Source organism: Vulpes lagopus, chromosome 5 (genome assembly GCF_018345385.1).
Source record: "Vulpes lagopus strain Blue_001 chromosome 5, ASM1834538v1, whole genome shotgun sequence".
NCBI classification, from domain to species: domain Eukaryota; kingdom Metazoa; phylum Chordata; class Mammalia; order Carnivora; family Canidae; genus Vulpes; species Vulpes lagopus.
This window is the reverse complement of record NC_054828.1, coordinates 101,493,157-101,503,828: the sequence shown is the minus strand read 5'-3', so window position 1 is coordinate 101,503,828 and position 10,672 is coordinate 101,493,157. Positions and strand designations below refer to the sequence as shown.

The following is a 10,672-nucleotide window of genomic DNA, read 5'->3' as shown; positions in this document are numbered from 1 at the left end:
GGCCTCTGCTGGTGAAGGACATGACCAGTACCTGCTCCCTGGGAGTCTCCCAGCCATCTTGGTCTCAGCGCCAGTGGCAGCTACCATCATCACCATTAATCCCAGAGTTTATCAACCTCCCTCAAAAAAAAAAAAAATCAAACACTCATTGGTAGTCACTCCCTATTATCCCTCTTCTAACCCTGGATAAAGGAATCTGATGGCAAGTGATGCGGAGCATTTTCTCATGTGCATGTTGGCCATGTCCATGTCTTCCTCTGTGAGGTTTCTCTTCATGTCTTTTGCCCATTTCATGATTGGATTGTTTGTTTCTTTGGTGTTGAGTTTAATAAGTTCTTTATAGATTTTGGAAACTAGCCCTTTATCTGATATGTCATTTGCAAATATCTTCTCCCATTCTGTAGGTTGTCTTTTAGTTTTGTTGACCGCATCACTTGCCATCAGGGAAATACAAATCAAAACCACAATGAGATACCACCTCACACCAGTGAGAATGGGGAAAATTAACAAGGCAGGAAACCACAAATGTTGGAGAGGATGCGGAGAAAAGGGAACCCTCTTACACTGTTGGTGGGAATGTGAACTGGTGCAGCCACTCTGGAAAACTGTGTGGAGGTTCCTCAAAGAGTTAAAAATAGACCTGCCCTACGACCCAGCAATTGCACTGTTGGGGATTTACCCCAAAGATTCAGATGCAATGAAACGTCGGGACACCTGCACCCCGATGTTTCTATCAGCAATGGCCACAATAGCCAAACTGTGGAAGGAGCCTCGGTGTCCAACGAAAGATGAATGGATAAAGAAGATGTGGTTTATGTATACAATGGAATATTACTCAGCAATTAGAAACGACAAATACCCACCATTTGCTTCAACGTGGATGGAACTGGAGGGTATTATGCTGAGTGAAATAAGTCAATTGGAGAAGGACAAACAGTGTATGTTCTCATTCATTTGGGGAATATGAATAATAGTGAAAGGGAATATAAAGGAAGGGAAAAGAAATGTTGGGAAATATCAGGAAGGGAGACAGAACATAAAGACTCCTAACTCGGGGAAACGAACTAGGGGTGGTGGAAGGGGAGGAGGGTGGGTGTTGGAGGGGAATGGGTGACGGGCACTGAGGTGGACACTTGACGGGATGAGCACTGGGTGTTTTTCTGTATGTTGGTAAATTGAACACCAATAAAAATTAATAAAAATAAAAATAAAAAAAATAAATTAAAAACTTGGAAAAAAAAAGGAATCTGAAGTAAATAATAGGTAAAGAATATACAAGCAGCACTTCCAATTATTGCAGAAACAATGGAAAGAAAGAATGCTATTCATGCCCTTGACAATGCAGAGGGAAAGGAATCCACCCGGATTCAAGTTTCCTCAGTGTCCTTCTCTTGTTAAGGAACCTCATGAGAGTGAGTTTTCCAGTTGAAAAAAATATAAAGACCAGATGTGAACCTTCCTTCACAGAAAGCTTCACAGTTGAAGTAATTGCATAGTAGAGTTAGTCACAGTGAAACAGGAATGAAAAACCTACTCATGAGAGGCAAGAGCAGCTCTGACGGAGCAACTTTCTGAGTATTTTAAGAAGATGCAATGTCTCAAGTACAATTCCTGATATAGGGGATGGGATGCCTCTAGGGATTCAGGTATGATAAATGCCTAGTGCCTAGACTGCCCTGATGCATTTGGATTTCTTCCCATACGTGGAATGGCTACATTACTGGCTGGCCATTTTCTTGGTTAAATTTGAAGGAAAAATGGAACAAAAGGATTGAGAATGTTCACTGGGAGGCACACTTCTTCCCCATACCTGATGCTTTCTTCTCCACAGGGAAGTTCCGCTAGGACAAAACTCTTGCGCTTCCTCTTTCCACATTTAAGCATGGATAGGTGATAGAGGGATGGAGAAATGTATCATCAATTGGTGAATTTTGGACCAGGGAACTAGTATACATATTTCTTTGTTCTTTGGGAGCAGCCTTATCCATAAAACAAGGATTGTGCTTTGCTTGCTCATGCTGAGCAAAGTGAGTGTTTTAGAAACAATTTTCTGCCTTATGTAGTGCTCTGTACTGGTTCAGTGATGGTTGTTTGACCATTGAATTCTGAGAATTTATTTTGGAAGCCCATTTCCTTAAACAAAGAGTCAAATTTTTCACATTTCATTAGCTGGCTCCTTTTTTCTCATTTCCCAAATGGTTTGGTCCTTTTGTAGAGAAGAGTTTATTACTGGAGCACCTCAACACCGATTCTCACTTAGCATCCCAGTGTTGCACTCTGACGCCTAAGTTACTGTGATAGCTCTAACCTCAGCTCATTTATTTTTTATTTTTCAGAATTATGGCCAGGATTCTTTTCATATTATTTTTCAAAGTGGGTATGTATCTCTGTGTTAATGACATAAAAATACTTTATCATTGTAATGGTTTGGGGGCAGTGCTAGAAGCCTTCAGTGCAACATGGTCACAACTGGAATTCCCACCTGGTTTGTGTTGTCGTTTGGTTTTCTTTCAATTAACATTATTTTAATATTGTGATTGTAATATTACAAAAAAAGCTCTATTTCTTCTCTATACCACTATTATTAAATTTCTTGTTTTATTTTTACTTATATTCCATCCTGAGTTATAAAACATACTTATGTAAGGATTTTTCTCAATAGACTAAAATATTTATAATTTAATCATATCCATACATTTAAAACATTAATTGCAGCAATCTATCAGTGTAGTATATTCCTTTCAATATTCTGACTTTTTTCTTTATTTTCTGCCTATGTCTCTGCTTTCACTTATTCATTCTTTCTTAGAAATAGGGAAATCGTAGTGGTAGACAGAGGCACACAAAGATGGGAATCACTTGCTTTTTCTTGTTTTTTTGGTCTATACTTTTGATAACTGGATGTACTCATGTATTTACAGGGCAATTCATTGGGGTCTATGATATTAGACAAATACCATCGTGTGTAAAGTAAGATATACAAAATATTCAGGAGTACAGAAAAATGAGAGTATTTTTGTTTTGAGAGAGATTTTAAAAGTTCCTAAGATGTTAAAAATCAATATGCAGAAAGAGGCAAGCTCAACAATGTAGGTTAAATGGACATAATCATTTTGGAAAGCAATTTGAAGACTTATATTAAGATCTTTATGCACATGCTTTTCTCATTTCTGGGGCATTGTTCTAAATAAAGTATTTTTAGGAGCCCCTGGGTGGCTTGGTTGGTTAAGAATCTTGATTTTGGCTCAGGTGATGATCTCAGGGTCCTGGATTGGAGCCTGGTGTCAGACACTGCACTCAGCCTGGAGTCGGCTTAGGATTCTGTCTCTCCCTCTGCCCCGCCCCTAGCTCATGCTCTCTCTCTCTCTCAAATTAAAAAAAATAAATAAATCTTCAAATAAGGCACTTTTAAGTTTTTAAAGAAGCCTTTATGCACAAAGATTTTTATAATATTCTTATTTATAATAGTAAAATATGTAAAATTACAAGGCTATTTAAGATAATGATAAATAAAGCATGTTATATAAGCATTATAGAATACAACAGAGTTATTAAATTGTGTTAATGAGTCCATTTTAATATACAGGAAACATAAGCCATAACAAGAGGAAATTGTAAAATCACTATGATGACAATTTAAAATGAAAAAAATCCAAATCTATGAAATAAAGAAAAATTGAGAAGAAAATAAGGTGAAATATTTATAGTGCTAATTTGAGACTGATTGAATAAATACAAGATTTTTCTTGAATCTTTTATTTTTTAATCACTGTATCAATGGCTCGGTTGTGAACTGTCATAACACTCATAATAAAGACAACCTTTTTAATTTAAAAATGAATGTTCAAATAATAGTAAATGTACAGACTTTGAAATGACTATATATGATTTCTTGCATTGAGTTAATCAAAGAAGCTTCTTAACAGAGTTGAGTTTAACAAAAATTTGGAAATGGGGATACAGAAAGCTGAAAATTAAAAAAAAAAGGCATTGTTTGATGCTTGTTTAGTAGTTGTTACCAACAGGAGCATAAGGGGGATGGTATGGGCGGATTAGTTTTATTATTTCATGTGGATTAAAAATAAATTAAAAACATCTATAGCTCAAGAATATTTCTATCATAACTATCAGTTTTTATTTGCTTTTACAAAAGTTTTCTTATAGACTTTACATATATTTTTTTCTTCATTTTTAAATTTTATACCTTCAAAGCATGGCCAAATACAAACAATGTAGTATAAATAATACAACAATTGTCTGAAATATCAAAGAGAATAATATTCTCACACTCCAGAGATAATGTTTACATGATAGGGTTATCCTATATGATAAAATCTTTTTTTTTAAGATTTTATTTATTTATTCATGATAGACATAGAGAGAGAGAAGCAGAGACACAGGCAGAGGGAGAAGCAGGCTCCATGCACCGGGAGCCTGATGTGGGATTCGATCCCGGGTCTCCAGGATCGCGCCCTGGGCCAAAGGCAGGTGCCAAACCACTGCGCCACCCAGGGATCCCGGGTTATCCTATATGATAATGTGTACATATATGCATGGGCTATATATAATGCATCTTATCTTTAATTTTAAAATATCAATAGTAGGGATGCCTCAGTGGTTCAGCAGTTGAGCGTCTGCCTTTGGCTCAGGGCGTGATTTCAAGATCCAGGATTGAGTTCCACACTGGGTTCCGTACGAGGAGCTAGCTTCTCCCTCTACCTATACGTCTGCCTCTCTCTTTCAGTATCTCTCATTAATAAATAAATAAATTTTTTTTAAATATCAATAGTAAAGGAGCACCTGGGTGGCTCAGCTGGTTGAGCATCTGACTCTTAGTTTCAGTACAGGTTGTGATCTCAGGTTCCTGGGATGGAGCCTACGTCAGACTCTGCACTCAGAGCATGGAGTCTGCTTGAGGATTCTCAGTCTCCCTCTCCCTCTGCCCCTTAGCCCACTTGCTTTCTCTCTCTCTCTCTCTCTCTCTCTCTCTCTCTAAAAATAAATAAATAAATCTTTAAAAAAATAAAATATCAATAGTATTACAGTATACATACTTTTCTTTAAGGTATTTTTTAATTAAATATTTCCTAGTTTTACTTTCCCATGTCAAAGTATATTGGGCATCTTCACTGTCCTTAAAAAATGATACTGTGTTCTATTGTGAGAATGAGCCATAATTAGTTTCTTTAATTTTCCACTGGTGATCATTTAGATCATTTGTAAATTATGGCTTTTTCTCCATAATAAACAAATTTGCAATCACTATCCTAGTATATATTATATGTCTTTACTCTGATTACATTTTCAAAGTAGGAACATTAAATGTGATAGAAGGATAGTTATTGATTTAAGCTTGTGCTATACAAGGAAAGAATAGACAATATATCAAATGCCAGTGGAAGCAGGGCAGTACAAATAGTTTTCTTTTTAGACTTGCCCTTACAGGGATTAGATCATAAAAATATAGTCCAATCAAAAAACTAAAGAATACTGTTAATGATTATAATGATAATTTGTATTAAAAGGTTATGATGTGCCAGTTAGTTAGACCATCTTACACAGGTCCTACCAAATTCTTATTAGGACAATGATGTTATTATGCCCATTTTGCCAATGAAGAAATTAAAGTAAATTAATTTGACCCAGGCCACATAGTGAAATCTATTTTCAGGACAAGAATCCAGTTTCATTATGTATAATCCCACTCACAAGCATAGCATACATAAGCAGAAAGAACACTAAATAAAAATATTTGCAATCTCAGTCCTTGTTGAGGTTGGCTTCTACCTACTGAGATGACTGCATCACATCCATAAGTGACATTGTGTGAAATGAAAACTCCAGGCATTGCATCAGAGCTACTCAGTGTCTTCACCTCAGCAAACATTAGTTCAAAGTACTGTTTTACTGCTTAAATGAGCTTAAGTATATTTTAGTGCGCTGTCCCCTGTAAAATCAGAAAGTGGGGAAATGATAAGAGATTGTGATGATTATGTATGCTAATTATGATTTTTATTGATCTCAGCTAGAAAATCATGAATGTCCAAGAATGTAAAGGCTAATTGTAGTTTCACTCAGCCAATAAATTCCATCAAAATATTCCGTGATAAGATCTCTTACTCATATCTGAATACATAAAGGCTGAAATAGAAGGGAAGTGGGAGAAAATCTATAGGGTAACTGAATCATTGCTCAGTCTCTCTTTAATTTTGCATATACATTACTACCTAATGATGGCTACTTTAGATTAGCTCAAATATTATTTTAGCCATTTAAACAATTTTGCAATAGACCAAGAGTGACTAAAGTTATTTTTAAAAAGCAAAGTGCATATATTGTAAACTTCCACAACAACTGCTTAGATATTAATCCAAAACATTTGATTCACTGTTGATTTCATTCTTCTCTCTTACCTCCCACAGTCATAGTGTCAAGTTTGATTGTTTTTTTACCTCAAAAGGACCACTTAAATCTGTCCCTTCTTTTCTACTATGATTAAGAATTCTATGTTGATGACAGAAGATGAATGTTCTCCCACTCTGGAAAGGGGCCCATGGAAACAAGATAATTTATGTTGAGGTACAAATGAGGCAAAGGACATGTTTCCTAAATAAAGAACATGACAACAGAAGTCAGTAGAGAAGGAGTTTAGGGAAGATCAGAGAGAAGCTTCCTTGAGCAACTTCCCAGATCCCTCCCATGGTTCCCAGGTGAGGAAGAGGCAAAGAGCCAAAAAGTAGTAGACATGGACATGTATGAAGTTAACATGTTTCAAATTCCCAATACCTGTGACTCATTACTATTAACATTATATGTATGTGGACTCTTTACAAAAAACCTCTAATTCTGGGACCCTCTGAAGAGAATTTGTCCTGGAATACAGCTGTCTCTTTGTCTCCATGTATATCTATATAATTCTTTCTTTCTATCTATTTATCTATTTATCTATCTGGCTATCATTTGTTGTGCTTTTTATTCTTGTTTTACTTTATTTTTTGATGCTGCTATAGTGATAAATATGTTGTTACTTTGAGCTGCAATGTTTTGGGAACGAAGGAATGGGGGTAACATCACAGAACTGATAAGAGCAAAGTAAATGATCACGCTTATTCTTTGGCTCATCTCCATCATCCAAGCAAGGAAAGCAAGCCCTTTAAAGGATGAGAAGCAAAAACATTATGAGTGGAGGAAACTTTCCATGGACTCTTCTTATCAGCCACATTTTATCTGTTGTCTATTTATATTTCTACCCCCTGTGGCATCAGCAAGCTGCAGCTTGGGAAAATGAAGGCTTTAGAAATGCATTTGGGGCTCCCTCAAACTTGATTTTCCACATGGAAATGTAGGCAGATTTATCAGGGAAGGACAAATGAATACCACTACCAAAATAATAGAAAAAGCAATCTCCAAATGCATCATTGGGAATGACTTCTTAATTCTGGATTTTTTTTTTTTTTTTTTGTATTCAGAGATGTGATCTTCTTGAGTGTGTGGACCTCCTCTGACTTGCTGTGGCTACATCTGGCATTCCTTTCTGTGTGCCTGCTAAATTCTCTTCAAGGAGTTCTAGGAATGCTTGTTGGGAGTGTATGCATAGGAGTGGTGGAAAAGAAAAGAGACAAGAAGGACAGAGGGGAAGGTGGAGGATGAAGGAAATCTGTGTCTCAAATATTCTCAAAACTGTTTCATTTGGGGAAAAAAACCCTTTCATTTGAATGACTATTCAAATGGAAATTCATCATTTAAAAAATGGACTTTCTCAAATATCTACAGACAAAGGAAAGGAAGGTGGTTTGGTTTTATGGTTTTGGGTTAATTTGAATTATCCTGGAAGGAGTTTTAAACATGTTATGAATTCCATTGACTATTTAAAATATTGCTTTTGTTAGATATACAAAAGTAACATTTAAAAATCCTTATTATTCAGATTAAGTCTATAGATACCATGTATTGTGTTTTTGTCTTAGTAAAGTTTAACTCTTAAAGGCATCTGGTACAAGTTTTGTACAAGTTTTTTTTTTAAGATTTTATTTATTTATTCATGAGAGTCTTACAAGTTTTTCCTTGATTTTTCCCCCTTCCTTGTACACAAAGGATATTCATCTACATTCTCTTTTATTCTCCTCCCTCAATGTTATTAAACTTGACTGGAGTTCTGGCAGAGGCAGGCCCAAGGTTAGGAGATACTTGGACCAGCCTGCAGCTGCAGCTCTGGGGCATCCCAGGCAACCTGTCACAGGGTATGAATGTGTCACTCATCTAGAAACATGGGAAACTTGATAAGTCTGCTACCAGGAGAGTGTGGGACAAGGTATAGCCCTATACCTATAGCCCTATACCTTCCAACCTTACACAAAAAAGTAATTTGATTTATGATGAAGCAATAAAATAAGTACATGGCAATCTTAGATTGTGTCCCTTTATTATAACACCTATTAGGTATCTTTTACTAGCCTAAGGGAGAATTGAAAGGCTATAATTCTATGTCAACATTGTCAGTTGTCCTGTGTATTAAAAATGAAGGCAAACCTCAAAAAAGAAGAGCTGTGACCAGTTCTGCTCACAAACTTTAATTATATACACTCTACTATTTGTGCCCCCTAAAAACAGAATGCATTTTCAGTCTTGTTCTTATGACTGAAAGAATTAAAAAAGATGAGAGTGAGAGAAATTAAGGAAGAAAATAAGGTCATGGGCAAAGCACTGAGAAACATGATAGTTTCTGATAATCACTTTATGTTCTATTGAGTTGAAATAAAAGGATTTGACTGAAAGATCTTTTTTTTTTTTTTTTTTTTTTTCTGAAAGATCTTTTTAATGCTGAAAATTTCACCTCCATTGACTTTGAAAAAAATCCATTCATTAATTTGGAGCATAGTAGGGAGAAGAATTCTCTTAAAAAATAAGTCTGCATACGTACCTATTAAGTGGTCAAAATCTGGGATACTGACAATGCCCAGTACAGGCAAGGAAATCAAGAGGGAGTTCAAAAGTATAAAACAACACACACATATATAGTCAAGTAGAATACACATACATGTAAAAAAAAAAAAAAAATATATATATATATATATATATATATACACACTGAGCCTTGTTTTACAGGCAAGGCAGGCAAACATCACCAAGAAAATAATGGAAACAATCCATTGGACCTATCTGTCAGGGATAGCTCCTTATGTCTGAGTTCCAGGGCAGAACTGAACCAGGAAATTTCTATTATTTTATAAAAATGATTAATGAAACTTGTTTTTGAGGGTAGTGTTTTTGCATTGTAGAATGAAACCATAAAATAAGTTTATAGTGAGTCAAAGCCACTTGCTTGACCCCTAGACATATAGAGTTTGTCTTATAAAACATGTTAACTATGAATTTTGATATATTTAAAAGTGGCATAATATGAAATTTTACTTTGTTCCTCAAATATTACAAAATTTGGAGGTAAATGAGTGATCTTGACAGTGTGGAAACTTGTCAGCCAGAGGGGTCAGCATATAAAGTCGAGATGGCTGGAATAATGCCTGCTATTGTGAAAAGCTTGCACTGATTCAGTGACCACTTCTTGGTTCTCAACCATTTACCCATAGGTCCTATGATTAAGTCAGAGACTACAACCTATGGTCATTAGAAGAAGATTCTCTTACTGATTATTTTAGCCTTTTCAATTTTAATAGATTTTTTTTTTACCATCATTACCACAAACATTATGAGATCTGCTTGAGGGATCTGCCAATGTGTTACTAAATTTATTGAAAACTATTATAGAAATGAGTGAGAAAAGAAAAACCTCTACAGGTTAAAAGTGGTTGACGTTTGACCCAAATCCCTTCGAAGAATGGCATATTTTCCCTTAGGAGAGAGCTGCACTTTTATTTAGGAAATCACCTTTTTGAGTATGAAAATGTCATGCCATAGGGCACTGAGGGGAGAGAGAAAAAGATAAAAAAGAAATAGCTTGCTCAGCAAAAGCATGAAATAATAGTTCACAGGCTTTGGCTGGTAGGCCAAAGGATTGTAGGAATCAGGAATTAGAAAGAGCAGGATTGGATGAAGGGTATAACACAGTAATTTTCAACCTGGTTGCACATTAGAATTAACAAGGGGAACTTTTAGAAAACTCATTTCTTGGTTTCACTCCCCAAAGATTCTAACTGCCTTGGTGTAGGTGGGGCTGAACAACATTTTTATAAAGTCTCTCCAGCAATTCGAATTCTCAGCTGGGGAGAAAATCATTGGGGTGAAAGTGACCATGTCCCAAGGTGGTGTTTATGGTAGAAGATAGTAAGAAACCCAAGACTGGCCAGAGCAAAAAGTGCTTGAAAATGAGAGCTGGATAATATATAATCTTAAAATTATTAGTTTTCTTAATTGTTCTATGCTTCCTCTGTGCTAATACTCCATCTTTGGTGAACTGTGTTACATGCCACAATCTTGTATTGATGTGGTTTTAGGGAATGGGAACGAGGGTCCAGTTCTGGTGAGAACTAGTGCCAAAAAAAAGTAGCAACTCTAAGAGTTAAAACAGAAGTTCCGCAGAGATCAACCATGGAACAAGATCTAATCAGATGATAGGAGGGTGCTGGATACACCTCAGAAATCTTTGGAGCTCTGAGTTTCCCACTATAGGTGACATGGAGTCTTGTGATTCATTATTTGGAAATATTACCTGAAA

The 10,672-nt window shown here is 35.9% G+C and overlaps 1 long non-coding RNA gene across 6 annotated transcripts in view; it reads left to right on the top strand.

The window, feature by feature from the left end:
• LOC121491399 overlaps positions 1 to 8,403 on the top strand; it is a 67,117-nt gene extending 58,714 nt beyond the window's left edge. For 4 of the 6 annotated variants that reach the window (XR_005987961.1, XR_005987958.1, XR_005987960.1 and 1 more), the window contains 2 exons: positions 2,337 to 2,377; positions 7,470 to 8,403. This is a non-coding gene — a long non-coding RNA (uncharacterized LOC121491399). The remainder of the gene's footprint in view (positions 1 to 2,336; positions 2,378 to 7,469) is intronic. The other 2 variants (XR_005987968.1, XR_005987962.1) reach the window with 1 other exon arrangement.
• The last annotated feature ends 2,269 nt before the right edge of the window (positions 8,404 to 10,672 follow it).